We start from the raw sequence: 27,476 nt of genomic DNA, 5'->3' as shown, positions 1-27,476 counted from the left end.
CCTATGAAAACCTCAGCGGTTCCAATTGGATTTGTTTAGTTGGCTCTTCCGAATCACCCCTTTCCTTCACCAATTCCACACCACTTTCTATTGCACCAGTTTTGATATTGCTAAACCGCAGGTGGTCAATACTTACCGTTGTCTATGGCTTCCTCTAGATAAGCAATCGCTATCCTATTCTTCACTCCTGGTACGTAGCTTACTTCAAATATATGTTCCTGAAGCATGGCCACCCAGTTCCAAATGCACGCCAATACCTAACCCTACCATATTTGTGCAACATTATTTTATGGCCAATTCCCTTAAGGAACACATTTGACTCTTTCCTGCTTTTCATCTTGGCATGGCGGAACCACTTCAATGGCACTGGGGCCCAATTATTTTCTAACTTTTGTTGATGTGAACAACTTAACAGTGGTGTGGAACCCTTTTTTAACACAAACATTCCGTTGGGCATGTAGCCCTTTCAAAAACAGTTCAGCATAGAACCATCCAATCAGTAATATGCATTTTCCTCCAAATGCTACCAGGTCGATATTCAATTGTTGCAATTTTATATTAGTAACCACATACGTAACATTTTATGTGGAACTAGAGTGTATTTGGCTCCTGAGTCTATTATCATATTAACAGACTTCCCATTAGAGAACCATTAGTGAACATGAACAGATTAGATGTAGGGCTTTCTTCTTTTCAATCATCTCTTGATCGTACACAGCCAACACAACATCTTTATATTCAATTGTTAGTTCCTCAGAGGTATTCTCCCTTTTCTCGCCTTCCCCCAGAAGATCACTGTCTCCAGAGCTCAGGTTCTCTCTAGGTTGAACCATTGCAATAGCCTCTTTCTCAATCTGCCTTTCTCTACGCTTTGCCCTCTTTAACTCATTCAGAACAACAGGACCGCAAGACTTCTCCTTGGCCTCAAGCCCAGGGACCGCATCTTTCTGGCCCAGAAATCCCTCCACTGGCTCCATGTGGCTGCAAATATCAAGTTTAAGACCCTCTGCATCGTCCACAAGGCTTCTGGAGGCAGTGGCCCTCACTACCTTCAACTCTCTCTTTCTAAGTGCCTTCCTACTAGAGCCCTTTGCTCTCTGCGGGTAAGTCACTTCTCCAAGCAGAGAATGGGGGTAGAACTCTCTCCTCTGCAGGTGCCTTCCTCTGGAATGGCCTACCTGCCTCTCTCTGCCTTGAGACATACCTCCTTAAGTTCCGGAAGCTCCTCAAGACTTACCTTTTCTCCTCTTCTTTCTCACTCCCTCTCCCCTGCTAACCTTTCCCTTGCTCCTGCTCTGTCTGCTGACTGGCTGCCAGTTGTCCTCTGAGTCTTACAGGACACCTGTCCCCTCTGCCCCCCAGCCCCCGACCAGTCCCCTGCACTTGTCGCCTAGCCCTTCTTGCACTGCCGCCTGGCTATCCTTGCACCACTGGGCTGGTAGTACCCTGTAGTCCCAGCCTTCCCTGCACTTAACTCAGGGCCCTGCTGCTCTGGGTGCACTTCTACCTGTACCCTCCCTTCCTGAACTTCTTGTTGCGCACTTGCACAATCTCAATGACACAAGGCCTTGTAAGATCATTGTCCTGTCCTCCCTTTGTTCCCCCTCCCTCGTCTTGTTGCGCCTTGAATCACTTGTGCATAGGAGTATAATAAATAACAAATCAATCAATGTTGGTAAACCCCAACCAAGAGCGTTTAGCCATATGCCCCTTATGCCCAGATTTTTCACATGTGATTAGCTCAGCGGGGCAATCTTTACTATAGGCCAGGTGCAAGGGACTGCTGCACAGAAAGCACTACTATTTCAGTTACTGCTTCCTACCAGGCATCCTTATTTGGCAGCATTTGCTTTCCTTAATTTCCCAGTATGGATTAGGGATCATTTTGCACTGCATGAATGTCAGGTTGGGTTGTGGCTGCTTTCTTGTTTTTTCTAGTTCACTTACATATCATGGCATGCTCAATTCCCTTGCTGATAGCTATTACTTCACCAAGGGACAGGAGTCCTTTTTAACACAACTGCTCTCTTACTTCCCCTTCTCTGCAATGCAGCATACATTGATTACAAAGATGCACAAGTTGTGCTCCAAACTTGCATGAAGAAGGTAAACTTCTCAACGCCATATTACATTTCTCTACAATTTCATTTTCCGTCTCTACTCTCAAACCAAATTACACTTACTTTAGTCTCATAACGCTTTTCTAGCTTCTTCATATTTTATTTGCATGTAAGCCCAATATCGTCTCCCTGCTCATTTCGAGGAAGTTTTGTCTATCCCATAATCGGCAGTACTTGCTGTGTTAAGACAATGTTAAAATCCCTTCTATCAACATTTCCTCTTCCTGACAGGTTGACTCGGAGTTGGGATAAATTGTGAAGGCAGCCTAACATTCTGCATATTGTCATTGGTCATATCATAGTTACCATCTTGTTCATAATCACTCATACCCAAAGTTTAATTGGATTGCCTTCACCTTCACCATCGCCTAACCTCACACTTGATCTCCTTGCATCAGTGACCACTGTGGTCCTCGAGTAAGCCATAGCGCACAACCTTTTATTGTACCTAGGGCAGGCCATTTTGGGGCTCATTACGAGTTTGGTGGTAATTCCGCCAAGGTGGATTTAGTGTTACCGCCGTGCATCTCAGCGGAATTACCTCAGAATTACAACCTGGCAGGCGTGTGCACACACCAATGGCGGTAACGGTAATTCCGCCCCGAGGAGTTACTACCGAACAACCCGTGGTATGATGAAATTCTGTTAAAAAATGGTGGAATTACCGTTACTGCCATGGCGGTCGGTGGAAATTCCGCTGGTGGAAATTCGTCATCACTATGAAAGGAAGTTGCTTGGTGGCCATTTTGAAAATCACAATCCATCGAATATCTCGAGTTGGAGAACTCATGGTGTTGGCAGAGCAAGTGGTTGCCAACTCAGATGAGCTATATGGGGCATCCCACAGGAAGACCAGCTAACTGTGCAAAAACAACATATCGGCTGAAATCAGGGACAAGGTGGTGGTCGTAGGACATGTCCAATGTGATGTTGGGGGCATGAAGAAGAAGTGGAATGAGGCCAGGGTCAGGAGCATCATCTCCATCCATCACCGGGAGACAGCTGCCACTGGATATGGCACAGTGGAACCCATACAACTGCCATCGTGGGACGAGATGGTCAATGGGATACTGCACATGGCCGGGATCGAGGGCATGGGCACAGCAGAGCTAAGAGCCAGCAGCCACACTGAATCTGGCGAGTACCATAGTGATCCATCCAACAATGAATGGAAAGCCCTTCAAGCATGCTTGAACACCCACACTGCCATGCATGCAAGCAAGTGACGTGACTCCCAGCAAGCAATCACTATCCATGTGTGGCACCAGGCCCCAATGACAGCAACCAATGGCCACAGGACCCCCCTTGACATGACACCCATGCACAGTCAACATAGCCACCATGCAACCATGCAACTTGTCCCTTCCCATGGATGCACAACTGTTGATAGTTGATTCGGAGCCACAAGGCCCTCGGCTACTATGGCCCATGTGCAGACACACTGAGGAATACACATCTGACAAAATGACCACCTGACCCACCCACAACAAAATGTGCTCCAACCACCAGATACCTAACACCAACAGTCCAGATGCATCTCTGTACAGTACAGCCCATAACCCAAACCCAAATAATCCCTTGGGTGCACCTCCAAATGAAGCTAGCAAACCCACACATGGCCGTCCAGACGCAATGCATGCCATGTACACAGTAGCCGACACATGATGCCATCCTCCCCAGGAGGCCTAACATACAGGGACGACATAGTACAAGTGACAGTGAATGTTGTTCTGCCAAGCAGCTCAGCACCAATGTGGTAATGCACATGTCAATTTGTCCCAAGAGGAACTCAAGATACCCAGGTAAGGTCCCAGGAGGCTGGCCCATCCACGACACCAGCACCAAGGACTTCCAGCAAGCAGCCAGGCCCAGGCAATTCAGGGAGCGGTAGTGTGCCACCCAAGAAGAGGGACCAGTCCATCAGGCCACAGACAGACACTCTGTCTGTCCAGACCGACAAGCCTACGGGGCCAACACAGACCGCAAGTGTGCAATCTGTGCCACCAAGATGCCAGGACACGACCACATCAGGTCCGACTGCGGATGCACAGGTGGGTCAGGGTGAGGATGCGAGCTAGCAATTACAGCCGGCACGGATGTAGACCAGTATGAGGGTGCCTCCCCTACATCCAGCCACCTACATTCCCCCGTCCGCCATTTTATGTGAGTCCCCAGCCTCTCCCCACTGCACACACCCCCAAACCAACATGATTTTTGCCATGTGGAGGACTCATCTGAGGATCAGGCCATGGAGGCTCAGCGTCATGCCCAGCACGAGGTACATGATCAAATGCAAACACCACCTCCAGTGCCTGCCCCCACTATCCAGGTCATCAGGGGCCGTCTGGACAGAATGGAAGAGGCAGGCAGAAATGTGCGATATTGCACTGGAACACTTGAGGCATGCTGAGGCCATGCAGGACTGCATATGCAAATTAACAAGGGGGGTCCTGGGAGTCCCTCTGCCAGGCATTAGTCCTGGTTGGAGAGACTTACCCAGAGTATTTAGCTCACTATCTTTCACAGAGAAGAAATATCCTAAACATATCAGTCTTTGTCCTGCCCTGGGGCAGTCCAGCACCGAAATGCTAGGCAATTCTCCTCTGAACAAGAGTACCAACAGCATCCCCAGACACGTGTTTCGGTCTGGTTGGACCTCATCAGTAGGGAGGAGCTGTGCCTCTCTAAGAATAGTGAGCAAGGGGTCCACGTCTGGATTCCCCTAGTAACTTAGGGTGAGACCCAAAGTTACTTGCATATGCAAATGAACAAGGGGGGTCCTGGGAGTCCCTCTGCCAGGCATTAGTCCTGGTTGGAGAGACTTACCCAGAGTCTTTAGCTCACTATCTTTCACAGAGAAGAAATATCCTAAACATATCAGTCTTTGTCCTGCCCTGGGGCAGTCCAGCACCGAAATGCTAGGCAATTCTCCTCTGAACAAGAGTACCAACAGCATCCCCAGACACGTGTTTCGGTCTGGTTGAACCTCATCAGTAGGGAGGAGCTGTGCCTCTCTAAGAATAGTGAGCAAGGGGTCCACGTCTGGATTCCCCTAGTAACTTAGGGTGAGACCCAAAGTTACTTGCATATGCAAATTAACAAGTGGGTCCTGGGAGTCCCTCTGCCAGGCATTAGTCCTGGTTGGAGAGACTTACCCAGAGTCTTTAGCTCACTATCTTTCATAGAGAAGAAATATCCTAAACATATCAGTCTTTGTCCTGCCCTGGGGCAGTCCAGCACCGAAATGCTAGGCAATTCTCCTCTGAACAAGAGTACCAACAGCATCCCCAGACACATGTTTCGGTCTGGTTGGACCTCATCAGTAGGGAGGAACTGTGCCTCTCTAAGAATAGTGAGCAAGGGGTCCACGTCTGGATTCCCCTAGTAACTTAGGGTGAGACCCAAAGTTACTTGCATATGCAAATTAACAAGGGGGGTCCTGGGAGTCCCTCTGCCAGGCATTAGTCCTGGTTGGAGAGACTTACCCAGAGTCTTTAGCTCACTATCTTTCACAGAGAAGAAATATCCTAAACATATCAGTCTTTGTCCTGCCTGGGGCAGTCCAGCACCAAAATGCTAGGCAATTCTCCTCTGAACAAGAGTACCAACAACATCCCCAGACACGTGTTTCGGTCTGGTTGGACCTCATCAGTAGGGAGGAGCTGTGCCTCTCTAAGAATAGTGAGCAAGGGGTCCACGTCTGGATTCCCCATGTAACTTAGGGTGAGACCCAAAGTTACTTGCATATGCAAATTAACAAGGGGGGTCCTGGGAGTCCCTCTGCCAGGCATTGGTCCTGGTTGGAGAGACTTACCCAGAGTCTTTAGCTCACTATCTTTCACAGAGAAGAAATATCCTAAACATATCAGTCTTTGTCCTGCCCTGGGGCAGTCCAGCAATGAAATGCTAGGCAATTCTCCTCTGAACAAGAGTACCAATAGCATCCCCAGACACGTGTTTCGGTCTGGTTGGACCTCATCAGTAGGGAGGAGCTGTGCCTCTCTAAGAATAGTGAGCAAGGGGTCCACGTCTGGATTCCCCTAGTAACTTAGGGTGAGACCCAAAGTTACTTGCATATGCAAATTAACAAGGGGGGTCCTGGGAGTCCCTCTGCCAGGCATTAGTCCTGGTTGGAGAGACTTACCCAGAGTCTTTAGCTCACTATCTTTCACAGAGAAGAAATATCCTAAACATATCAGTCTTTGTCCTGCCCTGGGGTAGTCCAGCACCGAAATGCTAGGCAATTCTCCTCTGAACAAGAGTACCAACAGCATCCCCAGACACGTGTTTCAGTCTGGTTGGACCTCATCAGTAGGGAGGAGCTGTGCCTCTCTAAGAATAGTGAGCAAGGGGTCCACGTCTGGATTCCCCTAGTAACTTAGGGTGAGACCCAAAGTTACTTGCATATGCAAATTAACAAGGGGGTCCTGGGAGTCCCTCTGCCAGGCATTAGTCCTTGTTGGAGAGACTTACCCAGAGTCTTTAGCTCACTATCTTTCACAGAGAAGAAATATCCTAAACATATCAGTCTTTGTCCTGCCCTGGCATTTCGGTGCTGGACTGCCCCTGGGCAGGACAAAGACTGATATGTTTGGGATATTTCTTCTCTGTGAAAGATAGTGAGCTAAAGACTCTGGGTAAGTCTCTTGTAACCAGGACTAATGTCTGGCAGAGGGACTCCCAGGACCCCCCTTTTTAATTAGCATATTTAAGTAACTTTGGGTCTCACCGTAAGTTACTAGGGGAATCCAGACGTGGACCCCTTGCTCACTATTCTTAGAGAGGCACAGATCCACCCTACTGATGAGGTCCAACCAGACCGAAACACGTGTCTGGGGTTTCTGTTGGTACTCTTGTTCAGAGGAGAATTGCCTAGCATTTCGGTGCTGGACTGCTCCTGGGCAGGACAAAGACTGATATGTTTGGGATATTTCTTCTCTGTGAAAGATAGTGAGCTAAAGACTCTGGGTAAGTCTCTTGTAACCAGGACCCCCCTTTTTAATTAGCATATTTAAGTAACTTTGGGTCTCACCGTAAGTTACTAGGGGAATCCAGACGTGGACCCCTTGCTCACTATTCTTAGAGAGGCACATATCCACCCTACTGATGAGGTCCAACCAGACCGAAACACGTGTCTGGGGTTTCTGTTGGTACTCTTGTTCAGAGGAGAATTGCCTAGCATTTCGGTGCTGGACTGCCCCTGGGCAGGACAAAGACTGATATGTTTGGGATATTTCTTCTCTGTGAAAGATAGTGAGCTAAAGACTCTGGGTAAGTCTCTTGTAACCAGGACTAATGTCTGGCAGAGGGACTCCCAGGACCCCCCTTTTTAATTAGCATATTTAAGTAACTTTGGGTCTCACCGTAAGTTACTAGGGGAATCCAGACGTGGACCCCTTGCTCACTATTCTTAGAGAGGCACAGATCCACCCTACTGATGAGGTCCAACCAGACCGAAACACGTGTCTGGGGTTTCTGTTGGTACTCTTGTTCAGAGGAGAATTGCCTAGCATTTCGGTGCTGGACTGCCCCTGGGCAGGACAAAGACTGATATGTTTGGGATATTTCTTCTCTGTGAAAGATAGTGAGCTAAAGACTCTGGGTAAGTCTCTTGTAACCAGGACTAATGTCTGGCAGAGGGACTCCCAGGACCCCCCTTTTTAATTAGCATATTTAAGTAACTTTGGGTCTCACCGTAAGTTACTAGGGGAATCCAGACGTGGACCCCTTGCTCACTATTCTTAGAGAGGCACAGATCCACCCTACTGATGAGGTCCAACCAGACCGAAACACGTGTCTGGGGTTTCTGTTGGTACTCTTGTTCAGAGGAGAATTGCCTAGCATTTCGGTGCTGGACTGCCCCTGGGCAGGACAAAGACTGATATGTTTGGGATATTTCTTCTCTGTGAAAGATAGTGAGCTAAAGACTCTGGGTAAGTCTCTTGTAACCAGGACTAATGTCTGGCAGAGGGACTTCCAGGACCCCCCTTTTTAATTAGCATATTTAAGTAACTTTGGGTCTCACCGTAAGTTACTAGGGGAATCCAGACGTGGACCCCTTGCTCACTATTCTTAGAGAGGCACAGATCCACCCTACTGATGAGGTCCAACCAGACCGAAACACGTGTCTGGGGTTTCTGTTGGTACTCTTGTTCAGAGGAGAATTGCCTAGCATTTCGGTGCTGGACTGCCCCTGGGCAGGACAAAGACTGATATGTTTGGGATATTTCTTCTCTGTGAAAGATAGTGAGCTAAAGACTCTGGGTAAGTCTCTTGTAACCAGGACTAATGTCTGGCAGAGGGACTCCCAGGACCCCCCTTTTTAATTAGCATATTTAAGTAACTTTGGGTCTCACCGTAAGTTACTAGGGGAATCCAGACGTGGACCCCTTGCTCACTATTCTTAGAGAGGCACAGATCCACCCTACTGATGAGGTCCAACCAGACCGAAACACGTGTCTGGGGTTTCTGTTGGTACTCTTGTTCAGAGGAGAATTGCCTAGCATTTCGGTGCTGGACTGCCCCTGGGCAGGACAAAGACTGATATGTTTGGGATATTTCTTCTCTGTGAAAGATAGTGAGCTAAAGACTCTGGGTAAGTCTCTTGTAACCAGGACTAATGTCTGGCAGAGGGACTCCCAGGACCCCCCTTTTTAATTAGCATATTTAAGTAACTTTGGGTCTCACCGTAAGTTGCTAGGGGAATCCAGACGTGGACCCCTTGCTCACTATTCTTAGAGAAGCACAGATCCACCCTACTGATGAGGTCCAACCAGACCGAAACACGTGTCTGGGGTTTCTGTTGGTACTCTTGTTCAGAGGAGAATTGCCTAGCATTTCGGTGCTGGACTGCCCCTGGGCAGGACAAAGACTGATATGTTTGGGATATTTCTTCTCTGTGAAAGATAGTGAGCTAAAGACTCTGGGTAAGTCTCTTGTAACCAGGACTAATGTCTGGCAGAGGGACTCCCAGGACCCCCCTTTTTAATTAGCATATTTAAGTAACTTTGGGTCTCACCGTAAGTTACTAGGGGAATCCAGACGTGGACCCCTTGCTCACTATTCTTAGAGAGGCACAGATCCACCCTACTGATGAGGTCCAACCAGACCGAAACACGTGTCTGGGGTTTCTGTTGGTACTCTTGTTCAGAGGAGAATTGCCTAGCATTTCGGTGCTGGACTGCCCCTGGGCAGGACAAAGACTGATATGTTTGGGATATTTCTTCTCTGTGAAAGATAGTGAGCTAAAGACTCTGGGTAAGTCTCTTGTAACCAGGACTAATGTCTGGCAGAGGGACTTCCAGGACCCCCCTTTTTAATTAGCATATTTAAGTAACTTTGGGTCTCACCGTAAGTTACTAGGGGAATCCAGACGTGGACCCCTTGCTCACTATTCTTAGAGAGGCACAGATCCACCCTACTGATGAGGTCCAACCAGACCGAAACACGTGTCTGGGGTTTCTGTTGGTACTCTTGTTCAGAGGAGAATTGCCTAGCATTTCGGTGCTGGACTGCCCCTGGGCAGGACAAAGACTGATATGTTTGGGATATTTCTTCTCTGTGAAAGATAGTGAGCTAAAGACTCTGGGTAAGTCTCTTGTAACCAGGACTAATGTCTGGCAGAGGGACTCCCAGGACCCCCCTTTTTAATTAGCATATTTAAGTAACTTTGGGTCTCACCGTAAGTTACTAGGGGAATCCAGACGTGGACCCCTTGCTCACTATTCTTAGAGAGGCACAGATCCACCCTACTGATGAGGTCCAACCAGACCGAAACACGTGTCTGGGGTTTCTGTTGGTACTCTTGTTCAGAGGAGAATTGCCTAGCATTTCGGTGCTGGACTGCCCCTGGGCAGGACAAAGACTGATATGTTTGGGATATTTCTTCTCTGTGAAAGATAGTGAGCTAAAGACTCTGGGTAAGTCTCTTGTAACCAGGACTAATGTCTGGCAGAGGGACTCCCAGGACCCCCCTTTTTAATTAGCATATTTAAGTAACTTTGGGTCTCACCGTAAGTTGCTAGGGGAATCCAGACGTGGACCCCTTGCTCACTATTCTTAGAGAAGCACAGATCCACCCTACTGATGAGGTCCAACCAGACCGAAACACGTGTCTGGGGTTTCTGTTGGTACTCTTGTTCAGAGGAGAATTGCCTAGCATTTCAGTGCTGGACTGCCCCTGGGCAGGACAAAGACTGATATGTTTGGGATATTTCTTCTCTGTGAAAGATAGTGAGCTAAAGACTCTGGGTAAGTCTCTTGTAACCAGGACTAATGTCTGGCAGAGGGACTCCCAGGACCCCCCTTTTTAATTAGCATATTTAAGTAGCTTTGGGTCTCACCGTAAGTTACTAGGGGAATCCAGACGTGGACCCCTTGCTCACTATTCTTAGAGAGGCACAGATCCACCCTACTGATGAGGTCCAACCAGACCGAAACACGTGTCTGGGGTTTCTGTTGGTACTCTTGTTCAGAGGAGAATTGCCTAGCATTTCGGTGCTGGACTGCCCCTGGGCAGGACAAAGACTGATATGTTTGGGATATTTCTTCTCTGTGAAAGATAGTGAGCTAAAGACTCTGGGTAAGTCTCTTGTAACCAGGACTAATGTCTGGCAGAGTGACTCCCAGGACCCCCCTTTTTAATTAGCATATTTAAGTAACTTTGGGTCTCACCGTAAGTTACTAGGGGAATCCAGACGTGGACCCCTTGCTCACTATTCTTAGAGAGGCACAGATCCACCCTACTGATGAGGTCCAACCAGACCGAAACACGTGTCTGGGGTTTCTGTTGGTACTCTTGTTCAGAGGAGAATTGCCTAGCATTTCGGTGCTGGACTGCCCCTGGGCAGGACAAAGACTGATATGTTTGGGATATTTCTTCTCTGTGAAAGATAGTGAGCTAAAGACTCTGGGTAAGTCTCTTGTAACCAGGACTAATGTCTGGCAGAGGGACTCCCAGGACCCCCCTTTTTAATTAGCATATTTAAGTAGCTTTGGGTCTCACCGTAAGTTACTAGGGGAATCCAGACGTGGACCCCTTGCTCACTATTCTTAGAGAGGCACAGATCCACCCTACTGATGAGGTCCAACCAGACTGAAACACGTGTCTGGGGTTTCTGTTGGTACTCTTGTTCAGAGGAGAATTGCCTAGCATTTTGGTGCTGGACTGCCCCTGGGCAGGACAAAGACTGATATGTTTGGGATATTTCTTCTCTGTGAAAGATAGTGAGCTAAAGACTCTGGGTAAGTCTCTTGTAACCAGGACTAATGTCTGGCAGAGCGACTCCCAGGACCCCCCTTTTTAATTAGCATATTTAAGTAACTTTGGGTCTCACCGTAAGTTACTAGGGGAATCCAGACGTGGACCCCTTGCTCACTATTCTTAGAGAGGCACAGATCCACCCTACTGATGAGGTCCAACCAGACCGAAACACGTGTCTGGGGTTTCTGTTGGTACTCTTGTTCAGAGGAGAATTGCCTAGCATTTCGGTGCTGGACTGCCCCTGGGCAGGACAAAGACTGATATGTTTGGGATATTTCTTCTCTGTGAAAGATAGTGAGCTAAAGACTCTGGGTAAGTCTCTTGTAACCAGGACTAATGTCTGGCAGAGGGACTCCCAGGACCCCCCTTTTTAATTAGCATATTTAAGTAGCTTTGGGTCTCACCGTAAATTACTAGGGGAATCCAGACGTGGACCCCTTGCTCACTATTCTTAGAGAGGCACAGATCCACCCTACTGATGAGGTCCAACCAGACCGAAACACGTGTCTGGGGTTTCTGTTGGTACTCTTGTTCAGAGGAGAATTGCCTAGCATTTCGGTGCTGGACTGCCCCTGGGCAGGACAAAGACTGATATGTTTGGGATATTTCTTCTCTGTGAAAGATAGTGAGCTAAAGACTCTGGGTAAGTCTCTTGTAACCAGGACTAATGTCTGGCAGAGGGACTCCCAGGACCCCCCTTTTTAATTAGCATGCAGGACTGCATCCAGGGGGCCCCGAGACGGTTGTTGCGGTCAATCAACCGTCCCTGCAGGAGCAGTTACATGCAATGCAAGCCTGTGTCTCACCAGCCAGAGGGTCCGGGAGCTGGCTGAACAAATGTCCTCATCACATGAGACCATGGCCAGAGACATACATCTGAGCATGAAACATCTATGGGGGAGCGTGCAGGAGAGCTCACAGTCTGCTACCCCTACTGAGGGGTAATTGCAGAGCACCCCGTCCAGGCATTCACAACGGCGTGCCTCAAATGCTGCCAGGCCTGCGGACAAGGTGGATAAGCAAAAGCGTTAATGGGAGTAGAACTTGGTATTGGGGGTGGTAGCTGCTGTTGGGGATGGGAGGGGGTAGTTGGGGGTGGTAATTGGTGTTGGGGATGGGGGTGGTAGTTGGTGTTGGGGATTATGTTACCTTGTTGCCAGTATTAAACACACTTGAATCTTCCTCATATTGATAGTATTCCTTTAATGCAATTTAGACAGTTGCATTTATTGCATGTACGGCTATCATGTGTCTGGAGTAATAAATCAATTTCAATTAGCTCCTGCCGGACCATCTGACCTTCCCTTGCTTCCCCACGTATGGCCTGGGGTGACCTGTTCCCTCCTCCATCCTCCGCCTCTTCCTCATCAGATGTAGGTGGCCATTGTCCTCATCTGCGGGCATTGCTACATTCCTGTGTATGCACATGTTGTGCAGCTTGGTGGAGACCACTATGATTTTCCCCACTTTTTCAGGGCTGTACATCAATGCACCGCCTGTGTGATGTAGGCACCTGAACCTGGATTTCAGGAGGCCAAATGTCCTCTAAATGCATGATCATGTTCTCCTCTGTGCCTCATTATAGGCCATCTGCTGTGGTGTAGCAAAACATGAATGGACTGTGTGAGACATGGCGGCGTGTAGTCCGGGGAACAAGTGCATGGTCTTGACGTATATACCCCTATGTCAATGTCTCAGTGGACCGGCACAGGGCACCTTGTGTGCATCAGGGTTGTTGGGACATGGGCAACACGGCTACCTTGCAGACAACGCATTGTGGGAGTAGGCAGACATGTGTAGTCTGTCACTGATGTGACATTGGCAATGCACTGATCAGCTATGGTGTGGCAGTACGCCATGTAGGGCACACGGATATGCTTACATGGGCCGGACATTGACCTGCTTGTGTGGTGCTGCCTCGCATGGCTGGATGCCCTGTGTCATCCCATGTGTTAGGTCTGTGTCCTGTGGTGGGTCTGTCAGGGTGCCTGGCCTATTCTGGGCATTATTGTTGTTGCATCATGGTTCATTCACTTTACTACTGCTTACGTGCCCTAGGTGCATGTCAGTGCTTTTGGCAGTCAGGTCTGAGTGCTACTTACCCACGAGCCAGGTGTACTGTCCTCTGTGCCTCTCCATGTACGCATTCAGGGTGCTGTTGTGCAGAATCATGTGTGGCCGCAGGATATCGGGCACAGCAGTGACTGATGATGAGATCAGCATCACAGGTCATTTGCAGGTTCATCGAGTGATATTGTTTCCGGTTGCGGTATGCCTGTTCTGTTGCCTGGGGTGGTACCAACGCCACATGGGTGCAGTCCATTCCCGAAATGGGTTTGGGGAAATGTGCTATGCTGTAGAACCTTGCCTTGGCAGCATCCACCTGTGCCTGGGTGATGGACATGGAGATGTGCATGCATCATTAGGGCATCCAAGACTTGAAAATGTGCCCTGAGGCATGCCATGCAGTGCCCCTACTGCGTGTTGGAAGGCACTTGCGCCACGGAAATGGAGGACAGCCACAAGCTTCAGCAGAGGGGGCAGAGGGTGGGGGGGGGCTGTTTGGATGGAAATGGCACTCTGCAGTTGTCCCAGTGTGAGGGTGAGCAGGTTGGCGATGGTTGGACGGTCTAGTCTGTATAAGGTGACTAATTGGCTGTCTGTGTGTGTCCATGGGGATGGTCGGACACCTGGTATTGGGGCCCTCCGCTGAATGCGTCTCCTACGCCTTGGTTGCACTTGTCTCCTTCCCTGCTGTGGTCCAGCATGCTGCTGTAGCTCAATGTAGAGGATCAGATTGTGGAGCACGTAATATACGTCTGCTTTTGGCTGCATGTTTCTTGGATGTGTGTTGGGGTTTGGCTTTTCTATACTCCACCTGAGTTTATCAGGTGTACCTGGAACATGATTTTTGACACCCGTATGCATTTACCTCCACCTTTTTTGTGGAGGTAATTGTGCTGTGTTTTTGGAGGAATTACCACTGATTTTTGGAGGTAAATCCGATGTTTTTGAACTTGTAATCTTGCAGTAATGGGTTTTTGATATTTGGCAGTAATTCCGTCAGAGGAATTAGCCCAGGCGCTGTTTCCGCTGACTCTTGGTGGATTTAGCGTGGAAGGTAATTCCGCCGGAGGAAACTTCTGCCGATTTGTGGTTCACTCATAATTTGGTGTAGTGGTACAGTTGGCGGTAACAGAGTAACCGCCAACTTTACCAATTACTGCCAAACCCTTTATTTTTTGGGCGGTGAGAGCCCAATGACAAAAATGGGAGTGTAAGGCGGTTGGTGGGTGAGTGAGCTAGTTACATGGCGGGTGAAACCCTCCAAAAGCAAATGAGTTGAGAGGTATGAGTAACCTACACCTGTCTCGCAACTAAGACTGCATGTCACTGTATTTGTATTTACATTGGCGGCCGTGGTACATGCGTCACGATTGCACGCGCTTCTGCCCTTTCAGTGACACAGGAGCATTAACTGGTTGGACTTGTTTTACCAGTGTCAGTTGGCACTTGGCTACGTGTGCACACACACAGTAAATGTTGCTGTAACATAGGCATTAAGCTTTACATGCTGTGCCGCTTGGCCTAGTATATTCTGGTTCCGCTTTATTTGCTTCACTGACTTACAGGCCGATTCATGGAATAATTAGCGCGGCGCAAGTGGGCAAAAACGTGCGAATCGCAGTGGAATAGTGAAAATCGCAGTGCAAGTGCGAAAATCGCACGAAAAGCAGCGCACGTCGATTCATGGAAGGCCGTGCGCGAGAAAACCAGCGGATGTGCGATAAAAAAGTGCGCGGCGCACGTTGGCGCACAGGCCATCTAACAGCGTGCGCCAGGTCACAGCGAAAATCGCACAGGCCACAGCGAAATTCGCACATAGCGCGGCGCACGCAACAAAAGTAGGCGGAACACGGGCGTAACACTCGGAATGGGGAACAACTTGCCAAAACGTGGGCGTCACGGGGGAAGTACAGGGCACAAGTGCGCGGAACGCCCACACGCTCGCCTACAACACGTATTCATGGAATAGAATAGGGGAAAAAAGCGCACGCTCAAACCAGCGCACAGGCACAAACACGACCGCCACAAGAAAGCAGGCGGTAGCGTCTCTGCGGCTGTAAGAAATGTGCGCCAAAAGGTGCGCCAACAAATAGCACCTATATACTGCCATGATGAATGTCCCATACTGTGGCCCTCCAGGAAAAATGACGTGCAAAGGGGTACCCACAAACACGGACACCCGCTGACAAAAAATACGTGTGCGTGTATACCGGGGTGCGTGGGAAGTCTCACACGCGATTTCAGCAGGGTACGTGCATCACAGGAGTTCGCGTGAAGTTATTCACGCGATCGGGCCTGGGGGAGCGGGCTACGTGTATTTCAGGGGTTCGCGTGAAGTTTCTCACGCGATCGGGCCTGGGGGAGCGTGCTACGTGTATTTCAGGGGTTCGCGTGAAGTTTCACACGCGATCGGGTCTGGGGGAGCGGGCTACGTGTATTACAGGGGTTCGCGTGAAGTTCCTCACGCGATCGGGCCTGGGGGAGCGTGCTACGTGTATTTCAGGGGTTCGCGTGAAGTTTCACACGCGATCGGGCCTGGGGGAGCGGGCTACGTGTATTACAGGGGTTCGCCTGAAGTTCCTCACGCGATCGGGCCGGGGGTAGCGGGCTACGTGTATTACAGGGGTTCGCGTGAAGTTCCTCATGCGATCGGGCCTGGGGGAGCGGGCTACGTGTATTCCAGGGGTGCGCGGGAAGTTCCACACGCGAATAGCCTGGGCGCGTGTATTTGAGGGGTGCGCGGGAAGTTCCACACGCGAATAGCCTGGGCGCGTGTATTTCAGGGGTGCGCGGGAAGTTCCACACGCGAATAGCCTGGGCGCGTGTATTTCAGGGGTGCGCGGGGAGTTCCACACGCGAATAGCCTGGGTGCGTGTATTTCAGGGGTGCGCGGGAAGTTCCACACGCGAATAGCCTGGGCGCGTGTATTTGAGGGGTGCGCGGGAAGTTCCACACGCGAATAGCCTGGGCGCGTGTATTTCAGGGGTGCGCGGGGAGTTCCACACGCGAATAGCCTGGGCGCGTGTATTTCAGGGGTGCGCGGGGAGTTCCACACGCGAATAGCCTGGGCGCGTGTATTTCAGGGGTGCGCGGGAAGTTCCACACGCGAATAGCCTGGGCGCGTGTATTTCAGGGGTGTGCGGGGAGTTCCACACGCGAATAGCCTGGGGGCGCGTGTATTTCAGGGGTGCGCGGGGAGTTCCACACGCGAATAGCCTGGGTGCGTGTATTTCAGGGGTGCGCGGGAAGTTCCACACGCGAATAGCCTGGGCGCGTGTATTTCAGGGGTGCGCGGGAAGTTCCACACGCGAATAGCCTGGGCGCGTGTATTTCAGGGGTGCGCGGGAAGTTCCACACGCGAATAGCCTGGACGCGTGTATTTCAGGGGTGCGCGGGGAGTTCCACACGCGAATAGCCTGGGCGCGTGTATTTCAGGGGTGCGCGGGAAGTTCCACACGCGAATAGCCTGGGCGCGTGTATTTCAGGGGTGCGCGGGAAGTTCCACACGCGAATAGCCTGGGCGCGTGTATTTCAGGGGTGCGCGGGAAGTTTCACACGCGAATAGCCTGGGCGCGTGTATTTCAGGGGTGCGCGGGAAGTTCCACACGCGAATAGCCTGGGCGCGTGTATTTCAGGGGTGCGCGGGAAGTTTTACACGCGATTTCTGCACGGCACGTGTATTTCAGGGGTGCCGGGGAGTCCCACATGTGATTTGACAGTGTGGGTCCTCCCAGGTGTACCCTGTACACCCTCCACGGCCCCTGCAGGCAGCCCACACCACAGGGGACTACCCTGCATCCCTGGTCATGTCCCGCAGGCAGCCCACCCAACATGGGCATGCCCCCCAGTAAAGGCACATGTCTCCTTGAACTAATGAACACCAACTCATGTCCCCTTGCACCCCCACCCCCCAGCACTGTGGGGCACCTGCCAGCAGGCCCCCACCCATGTCCAACTCATGTCTCCCACCACCCCCACACCCCAGCAGTGCAGGGGCACCCTCCACCAGGCCCCCACTCATGTCTCCCACCACCCCCACACCCCAGCAGTGCAGGGGCACCCTCCACCAGGCCCCCACTCATGTCTCCCACCACCCCCACACCCCAGCAGTGCAGGGGCACCCTCCACCAGGCCCCCACTCATGTCTCCCACCACCCCCACCCCCCAGCAGTGCAGGGGCAGCCTCCACCAGGCACCCACACATGTCCCCTTTCCCCCAGGTCCTGACGATACTCGATCATGGCAGTAATGGGCAGCATACCCAGCACAAACACCCAGGCAAGGATTGCATCCACCCACATAGTGAATGCAATTACATGATACAACCCCAATGGCAAGTCTGTAAATGAACACATGTCCGTCACACACACATACACAATGGGTGCAAGTCAATGTCAAAACCCATATCATGACATGTATGAAACCAATGAGAAAATACCACAAGTGAAAGTTAAAAAGAACATGTATTAAAGATGAAAAATAAGTAAAAAAATCAAACATACAACAATGGGGATAACAAAATAAATAGTCCATGTCCGAGAACAAATGTAAAAATAAAAAAAACAAAGTAATCCAAAAACAAATGTTGTCCAAAGCAAAATCATGTGGAAGTAAAATAATGAAAAACCATTTCCTCATGGTGAACACAATAATTAATTAAAAAAATGTTTCTTCAAAAAGCAAACTATATACACGAAAATTCCAGGGTCCATGAGCCCAACACCATAAATGAAACCTACTACTACCTAATGAAAATAATATATACAAAAAAGTGGCCATTGTCCGAGCGGTCCAAAAAAACAAAAATTAATAAAGGAAACCTAACACTAACTAACTAAATAACTATATACAAAGGCAGCGGGCAAGTCCTGCGGCTCACTCGGTGATGTTGCTGGGCAGGGCATCATCGAACTCCATGTCGATGTCCTGGAGGCGGGACTCTGTCCTGGCCCCGAGGTCTCGCAGGGATAACCCCATGTCCAGCTCAAACTCCCTGCGAGCTTCCTCGAGGCACTCACCCCGCCTCAACGCCCGACGCATGGAGAACTCCGCCCTGACCATGGTGAGCCGCTCCTCTTCCGCCCGCTGCCGCTCCGCACCTATCCGCTGGACCAACTGCTCCCACACGGAAGACACCACCATCCCAGGGTTGCCCTGCCCTCCGGCCGATGCCTGCCCCTCTGATCTTGATGGCCCCGAGCCATGATGCCTCCCACGTCGAGCCCGCTGCTGCCTCCGACGCCACTGCCTCTGCCAGCACGACGGCATCCAGGCTGATGGAAACCACCGACGCCGTCGTGCACGTGCCCTGCCTGATGATGCTGTCACATCTTCCATCTGCTGGGGTCCAGTTGCTGTGTTGTCCACCCCTGCTGGACCTCCGACTCCCAACTGTGGCAGGGATGGGATCCCCACCGAGCTGGCTGCATTGGTCGGGGCAGGTCCACAGGGGGCCCTGGTGGCATCTGGGCTGGAAGACGGCAAGGAGAACGACTGGTGGATAGCCTGCACAGAGGAGGAGAGGGCCGCCACATTGGCCAACACATGCAGGAAACCCCCGAACATGGCCGATCCCAATTGGGCCACGTCGGCACGGTGCACTTCGTGATGACGTGCGTGCTCCTCCCGGGAAGCACGCACGGCATCACGAATCACAGCCGTGCGCATCGCGACCCCAATCAGGACCTTCTCCGCACGGCCAGGGGTTCCCACGTCCGCAGGTGGAGGGGAGTCAGGTGACATGGACATCCCCCCTACCTGCGGACGGGCCTGGGACGGGGCATCCCTGCTGGTGCATGGTGGTGCACTCACAGGGTCAGGGACAGCAACATGCACAGGCCCCTCCATGGTGACCTGTGCTGCCTCCTGCCCCTGGCCCTGGACTGCACCACTTGCACCAGCAGGGATGCCCCCACCAGGCTCCATGTGTGCCCCAGTGGCGGCCTCCTCCTCCTCTGTGCAAACCACCAACCTGGATGGCTCCTCACCGTCTCCCACCGTAGCAGGCCCCTGTGGGGGCTCACCCACCCCTTCCGCTGCAGCCGTGGGGGCATCCCCGCCGCCTTGCTCCACAGCGCCGTCTCCGCCCTCTTCTTCACTAGCTGCTGCGTAGAGGGAGACAAAGAACACAAGCATCAGGGCACTGTACAATGGTCCCCTAGACAGGAAGCAATAGCAGATGAGCACCACTGTCAAAGTACACTTCCATCATGTCCCTCCACAACACATGGGTCAGTCCAGGCAAAACACACACAGTAACAGGCATGGTGCATGCCATGGACATTTCCATGCATGTCCAATGGACTCTTGAAACATTCAATGATATGTAACTCACATGCATCATGGCTCATGCCTATCACATGCACACACTTCACCTCAGTCACATCCATCTGGCCCCAAACACACCAAACACAGCGGATACAAGGGTAATTTGGCTGCTTCACTGAATCTGTGCATTGTCACACACATGTGTCATGCATCCATGGCATGCACAAGTCACAGACACGCAGGTCAGGCACACAGACATGGCTACCATATATGTACCTGGCATCAGCACCCATCCCTCACCCCCACCCATGTCCAGGTACAGAGACTGGCATGCTCTCATGTTCAAAATCTGCATAGGGCTCCCCATGCGGCATTTCAACACATGCAACAACCATGTGGATCACACATCACTGGTCGCACATGCATTACCATGATGTCCCTGCACACATACATGCATACATGGCCTATGGCACACATACAGGCAAGTATCATATAACCAGCACACCGCAACATGCCCTGTCTCACACAGTAATGCTTGGACACTTACCGCTCAACTCCAGACGGGCCTCCCTCTCAAGGATCTGGGCGTGGAGCGCTGGGCGTACGCGTTCCAGGACCCTCATCTGGATGGAACTCATGCGGCCCCAGCCCCCCTCCACGAGGCGCCGGGCCTTCACAAGGTTCCTGGACCTCAAGTCCTCCCAGCGCTTCTTGATCTTCAGGACGTCGCGGGTTGCCACCCCCTCCGCGTTGATGGCAACCACACAGTCGGCCCAGATCCTCTGCCGTCCTTCCTTGCTGGCGCGGGACGATCCAAAGAGGGCATCATACTGCCCCAGGACATGCTCCACCAGGACACCAACTTCGGTGACAGTGAAGCTGGTGCCCCTCTGCCCCTCTGGCCTGGGGTTGCCACTGGTGCCAGATGTGGAAGTGCCCGACATGGCAACCCCAGAGGCAGGTGTGGGTGGGCAACTGGGTCCTGGGGCTGGGCTGTGGAGCGATGTAATCCCAGTCGGGAGTCTTCAGTTCCAGCAGGGGTGGACACAGCAACTGGACCCCTGCAGATGGCTGATGTGCAGGCACCAAATGGCAGGGCACGGTGGCAGCAGGCAGGCAGGCAGGCAGCAGCAGATGGCACGTGGGAGGCTGCTCGGGGCACTGGGGGGCAGTAACTCGGCCTTCTGGGCAGGAGCGTGGTCTTCCGTGTGTTTTCGCGTGGCCAGCTTGATACGGAGTGATTTGGCACGTGAAAATCCTGCACGTCAGCGTGAAATCCGAGGAAAGGCCCTTAGCGCGTAAGCGCGTCAGCACGCATACGCGATTCTATTGGACCAGAGTCCCTCAGCGCGTAAGCGCGTCTGTGACGTGACCCGCACGGGTGTTCCCCACTCAGCACGTGATGACGGGGCACACGTGGAAATACTGCACGTCAGAGTGTCATCGCGTGTAATTGGACAAAAATGCGCGTACACGCGATTGGCCTATGTACGTGTATTTAATGGGTGCGCAGGCACTTACACACGCGAGTACGTCAGCGAACCTGTATCCCGTGGTGCGTGTGAATTTCCACACGCTATTGGACTGGGAACTGGATTCCAGGGGTGCGTGTGTCACACGCTGTATCCCGTGGTGCGTGTGAGTTTCCACACGCTATTGGACTGGGAACTGGATTCCAGGGGTGCGCGGGTCACACGCTGTATCCCGTGGTGCTTGTGAATTTCCACACGCTATTGGACTGGGAACTGGATTCCAGGGGTGCGCGGGTCACACGCTCGCCTAGAACACGCGCAAAGCATACATTTGCGCTCTTTAACAATAACAAGCTCAGACGCCAGGATAAACATACCGTTCCTAGCAGCAGTGGCAGTGGGCTACCAAAGGAGGAGGAGGAGGATAGTCAGGGCCAGAATATTCACACCCAGAACCAGTCTTTTCGGGATGCCTGATGACCAGGTGTATGGGAGGTACAGGTTTCCACCACACATTATACTGGACCTGGTGAGTGAGTGGGAGGATGACCTCACATCACCCACCCTGTGCTCCCAAGCACTCAGCCCCCTGGAGAAGGTCCTCAATGTACTGCACTTCTTAGCCACTGGATCATTTCAGCGGACAAGTGCCATAGTGGGTGGGGTGTCACAGGCCACCCAGTCACGCTGCCTACACCAGGTCTTGAACATCATGACTGCACGCCCATCAGTCCGCAGGCACATATACCTGCCCAGAACACCTGCAGAAAGGCATGCTGCCGCCCTGGATTTTTACGGTGTGGCACGATTCCCCAAAGTGCTAGGTGCCATCGACTGCACCCATGTGGCTCTACGTCCCCCCAGGGCATCTGAGCACATCTATAGGAACCGCAAGCACTGGCATTCCATCAACGTGCAGGTAGCATGTAATGCCAAGGGAATCATCACCTCAGTATATGCCAACTATCCCGGCTCCACCCACGACAGCTTCATTTACCGAATGTCCACCCTAAGCCGGGACCTAGAAGCTGGGCGGCATGGCGATACATGGCTGCTTGGTGAGTATGTATGCCACTGCACATGCATGCATGTTGGATACTGAGCAAGGTCACAACCCCACCAATGATACCAATCACCACCTCCACAGGGGACAGTGCCTACCCTCTCAGCCCCCACATGATGACGCCAATTCGGAACCCCACCACGCCACCCGAGGTAAGATATAACACAGCCCACATTACGACCCGGGGCATAGTGGAGCGCACATTCGGAGTGCTAAAGTCACGCTTTCGCTCCCTTGACCGTTCTGGCGGGCAGCTGTTATACGCTCCCCCAGTAGTGTGCAGGATCATAGTGGCAGCATGTGTCCTGCACAACGTTGCAACACGCCGGGGCCTGGCCGTGGACATGGTGGTGGCCCCACATCCCCAACCACATGCACAGCCGCTGCGCATGGGAGGGGAAAGGGCACGGGGGGGAGGCAGCCCGTACACAGCTAGTGGCTAATTACTTCACATAGAAATCACACCCCTGTGGAGTGCACACTGCCCTGGCACATTCCATCTGACAATCAATGATGACTCAACCTGACACTGATCCTGAATGTCTGGAGAATGAACCGTGAATACCATATCAGCCTGAGATTGTTCACCTGGAAGTGTCACAATGTGTGCATCCCTACCCACACAGACACCACCAATGCAGTTTTGTGAAGTTACACATTCAAGCAGCTAAAATGATTACCCACTTGCAAAATGCAACAAGAGGACAGTGCCATGTCAGCCAACCCAACCCCAGCACCGCCACACGACACACCGTGCCATGTCATGCTAATTGCAGGTAAACAAAGTAATCCCCACAACATGACACTAGTCTCACTATGTACAGTGTCCCTATTAGAAACCTGCAACACCTGAAATGCTCACAGCAATGCCGGACCAACAACATACTTGAGCACGTAGTACCATTAACATGACATCACAAATGTTACATATTAGTAGTCTCACCACCTGGAAATGCCTGCACTCCCACCACTACCAACTGTGCAGTGTTGGCGCCATGTAGAGTTGTAGGTGCACTGCTGCCAACATGGACCCCATCTCCAGACTAGAGGTCCTTGTGTAGACATGAGGAAGGGACCTGCAAATTGGGAGGTAGACACAGAAGATGAGTTACACATCAATGCAACATGCAGTGTACAACACAACAGCAATATGCACTAGGAATGTATACACAGTATTGACTACAGACTGCCCACACAGCTCATGGGAGTCCAACGTCACTGTGTAATTCACTGTCACTTGGGCACACCCTTTGCAAGCCCATGGAAACGGGAAGCAGGAGGGGTGTGTGTGACTCAAACCCAAGCATCTGAACCAAATACATTACAAGCCTGCATGTGCCCAGCCACACTGCAGCGTATGCCCACAGGAACCACGGAAGCCAACAAATCGTCCCAAAAAAGTAGGGAATAAAAGAAATAACAATAAAAATAAAAATAAGAAACAATCAAAAATGGCCATTGATGGGCCCGGGGGGGTTGGGGAGGCCACCCAGGAGGTCCGAGGACAGGATGCACACCAGAACCCACCTGCGTGGATCCTGGGAAAATAAAACACCTCCATGGGCTCATGGCCCACACGGCTACCCTGTTGTGGGAGTATCACTGCTGTCGCTATTATCACCCTGTGCAGCTGCATCCAGAGGTGGTTGCACTATGGGAGGCAGCCCGCGCAAGGCCCTAGTCTGCTCCTCCATGGCTGCAAGCATGCAGGTGTGGTAGGTCTGGTTCTGGAGGATGAGTGTGCGGAGGTCCCCATGCAACAACTCACGGGATGCCCGGACCTCCGCCCTCGTTGCCTGCATCTCAGCTGAGAGCGTACGGGTGAGACGCTCCAGCTGCTGTTCTGTCCTTTGGTGTGTTGAAGCCTCAAGCTCAACAAGAGTCGTCCTGAGGTGAAGGAGCTCCTGCCTCAGGGCTTCCCTGTGGCCCTGGGACTCAATGGAGATGGCCTCCTGCAGAGTCGCCAGTGCCGCCCGCCTGTCCCTGTTGGACCCCAACATGTCCTCCCTGTGTGACTGGCAGATGGAGTCGGTTGCCTGCTCTAGTCGCTCCATCAGCCTTTCTGGGTGGACAATGGAAGTGGCCACCCTATCCATGGCCTGAGCCATCATCTCGGATGATGCAGCCTGTTGGGTTGCCATACCGTAAATGGATTGCTCCCATGCGGTATTGCCGGGTGGCGTACGGCCACCACGTCGGCGGGCACCACACCTCTCTGGGGCAAGGCGAACTGCGTCTTGCTGTGCCGGCACTGCCTGAGGCTGCAGGACTGCATTCCCCCTCTGATCTGCTGGCCCAGGAACAGGATCAGATGTCGCGGAGTGTGACCCTGCATCCGTAACCACCGAAGGCGTAGCTGCCAACACTGACATCCCCATGGAGGGTTCTGACCCTGGTGCAGGTGGGTGAGACAGAACAGAATCCCTCCCTGGAACACTCACCTGCGACGGCACGTAGGTCTCATCCGAATCAACACCTGAGTACAGCTCGGGGGAGGTGCAGCCAGAGACACCCCTTGAGAGCACGACCTGCAGCACTTGTGGGTTCTCCCCCACCACCACACCACGTCCCTCACTGGTGGTTGGTCGGCCCTCGGACCCCTTCTGGGTCTGCACCATCTCCACAACCCCAGCAGTATCAGGTGCGTCTTCCCCTGCAAAGACATGAAAACAAAGAAATGGAAACAGGCATTAGCACCATGGCACACAATGAGGGCTGAGAAGCAAGAGAACCAGTACTTGATTGACACATGTCCCACATGACTAAAACCCTCCCATGCATGCACCCTCACTGCGTATGAAGTGCAGGCAAATGGCACACACTGATGACACCAAGATGGAAAATAAACACATTTTCTGCATGCTGCCTGGCAGTGGCATCACACATTGGCCTGTGATTGCCAGGTGAAACACACATGCCATCACACAGATGGCATGTACCATTGCTATTGAGTGAAGATGGAGAGGAGGGCAGCACCTATTCATTCAGTCCAGTTCCCGCATGTAATTGCTTTTCTAATTCTAACAGGTCAGATTTTTCACCTGGAGCTGCCAGTCTGAAATGGTCCAATTGCACAGGGACATGTGTGTACAAATGATATCCAGGTAACAAAGTCACTCCACTTCACCATTGCCATGTCAGACATGTGACTAGTGGACAGCGACATGGCTAGTAAAAGTAGGGGAATGCAAACAATCTGACTGAATGAACAGTGAAAAATAAGCAACAATGTTGTGGCAAGGTGACACTTCAAGGGCAACTGGCGTGCAGTTGGGCTAGATGTCTACTGTTGGCAGAAGGGATACTGCTATGGCCAAATGCAGCTGCGCAGGAAGTATTGCATGAAGCACATGGCTGACCCATACGACTCAGGCGCACACACTCTCACCTGGCACACAAACAGAAGCCCTCACACACACACCATGCACATGGATGACACACACATGCATGTGCACTCACCAGACAATGCCTCGTAATCAGCCAGATCTCCCACGCCTTGGATCTGTTCCTCCGTGACGTAGGTCCCAGCGACTGACTCATGTGGAGTGAGTTCCATGTCTACTACTGGAGACCCACCTCCAGTCACTAGAGTTGCGGCATGACTTGAGGCCAGCTTACTCTTTGCCCTGCGCTTTAGGTCATTCCAGCGCTTATAGCAATCATTGGCTGTGCGCCTCACGATTCCAAGGGCACTTACGATGTCCGCAACGGTCTGCCAGTGTGCCTGGCGTTGTGCAGGTGTGGTCTTGGATCCTGCAACAATGACCATCTCGTTGTCATGTCCGGACACATACTCGACAAGTGCATTCAGTTCGTCATCCGTGAAGCTGGGCTTCCTGGACGGGCCGGACTGTGTAGCCGTGTCTGGGGCATCAGCCTGTGCCGGACGAGCACTCTTCCTCTTCCGCTTGGAAGGTGGTGGTGATCCTGAGTGTCCTGCGCCGCTCTGGACACTAGGGGCAGGAGCCCTGGTGGACTCTGTATCAGGAGTGTGGGATTGCACACTCAGCATGGGAGTTGGTGCAGGCATTGGCTCTAGTGTGATGGTGTCAGGGGGAATGTCAGCAGCATGGACTAGGACCGACACTGTCCTGGCTGGGTGTGTGAGGGCTGGGGTGGATGGAGCCGCAGCTGCCCCTGCAGCCTCTCCGCCCTGCCTCCTTGGTGCAGCAGATGACCTTGCTGCCCTAGATCCACGTGGCATGATGGCATCAACGTGCACCAGCGCACGTGTCGTAGCCCTGCTGACCTGGAAGTCAGCCATGGAGTCAGCCAGGTCTGGTGCCACAATGGGCTGGTCCAACAAGGGCTGAGCATGGATGGTGTCAGCCACATCAGCCTCAACGGGAGGGGGGGAGGGGGGGGATTATGGGTGCCCGTGACTGGTCCTCCACACATGGGGGGACAGGCTCACCCTGCAAGTTACGACCACGTCCCCTACCGGATCCACCACGGCCACCATTTCTGGCTCTTCCACCTTTGCCACCCTTACGGAATCCTCGCCTCCCAGCCATGGCACTGATGTTAATGTGCATATGGGAGTGGATGTAGACTATTGTCCTGGGCAATTGGGGGTCAAAGGGGTTGGGTACCAGATGGTAATTGTACCCTAGTGCTCTAGCAAGGCTGGTTGTAACCCCTGGGGAAAGATGACGGGTCACGCAACGCACAGGAGGCCCAAAAAAGGGAGATGACGTGCACGCAACCCCTCCTAGACCACGTGTGCAGAAAGAAAAACCTGCACTATGCTGTGGCACCCAGTAACACAAGAATGAACGTATGCGTGTCACACGCAGCCTAGAATGACCTCTGAAGGGGTAGGCTACACACGGGGCAAGCACAGATGTTAGATACGTGCGTGACTCACCGTCTGCCTGGTAAACGAGCGTGTAAAAGGAGCACGTTTGGTTGGCAACACCCCCGCCAAAAGAAGATTTGTACGCTGTCTGAGGAGACAGGACAACAGTAGAAGGGAACACTGTTTGAGGGAACAGGCCCAGGTAAACCAGTAAAAGAGAAAAAAGAGAAAAAGCTGTCAGAGGTAACAGGGAATACGAACTTGAAACGCCGTGAAGTAAATCGCGTGTGAAACGACAAGAAGTACAGAATTCACCCACTCGCTCTCCACGAAAAGCACGTACAAGGAAAACGTGTTCTACACGTACCTTTTATACAGGCCCACACGTCCAGCGTCAGTTACGCGGCGTGTACGCACTAGGGCCATT

The sequence above is a fragment of the Ambystoma mexicanum genome, chromosome 12 (genome assembly GCF_040938575.1).
Source record: "Ambystoma mexicanum isolate Mex_15411 chromosome 12, UKY_AmexF1_1, whole genome shotgun sequence".
Taxonomy (NCBI): domain Eukaryota; kingdom Metazoa; phylum Chordata; class Amphibia; order Caudata; family Ambystomatidae; genus Ambystoma; species Ambystoma mexicanum.
The sequence above is the reverse complement of the archived record's forward strand: the minus strand, read 5'-3'. Positions refer to the sequence as shown.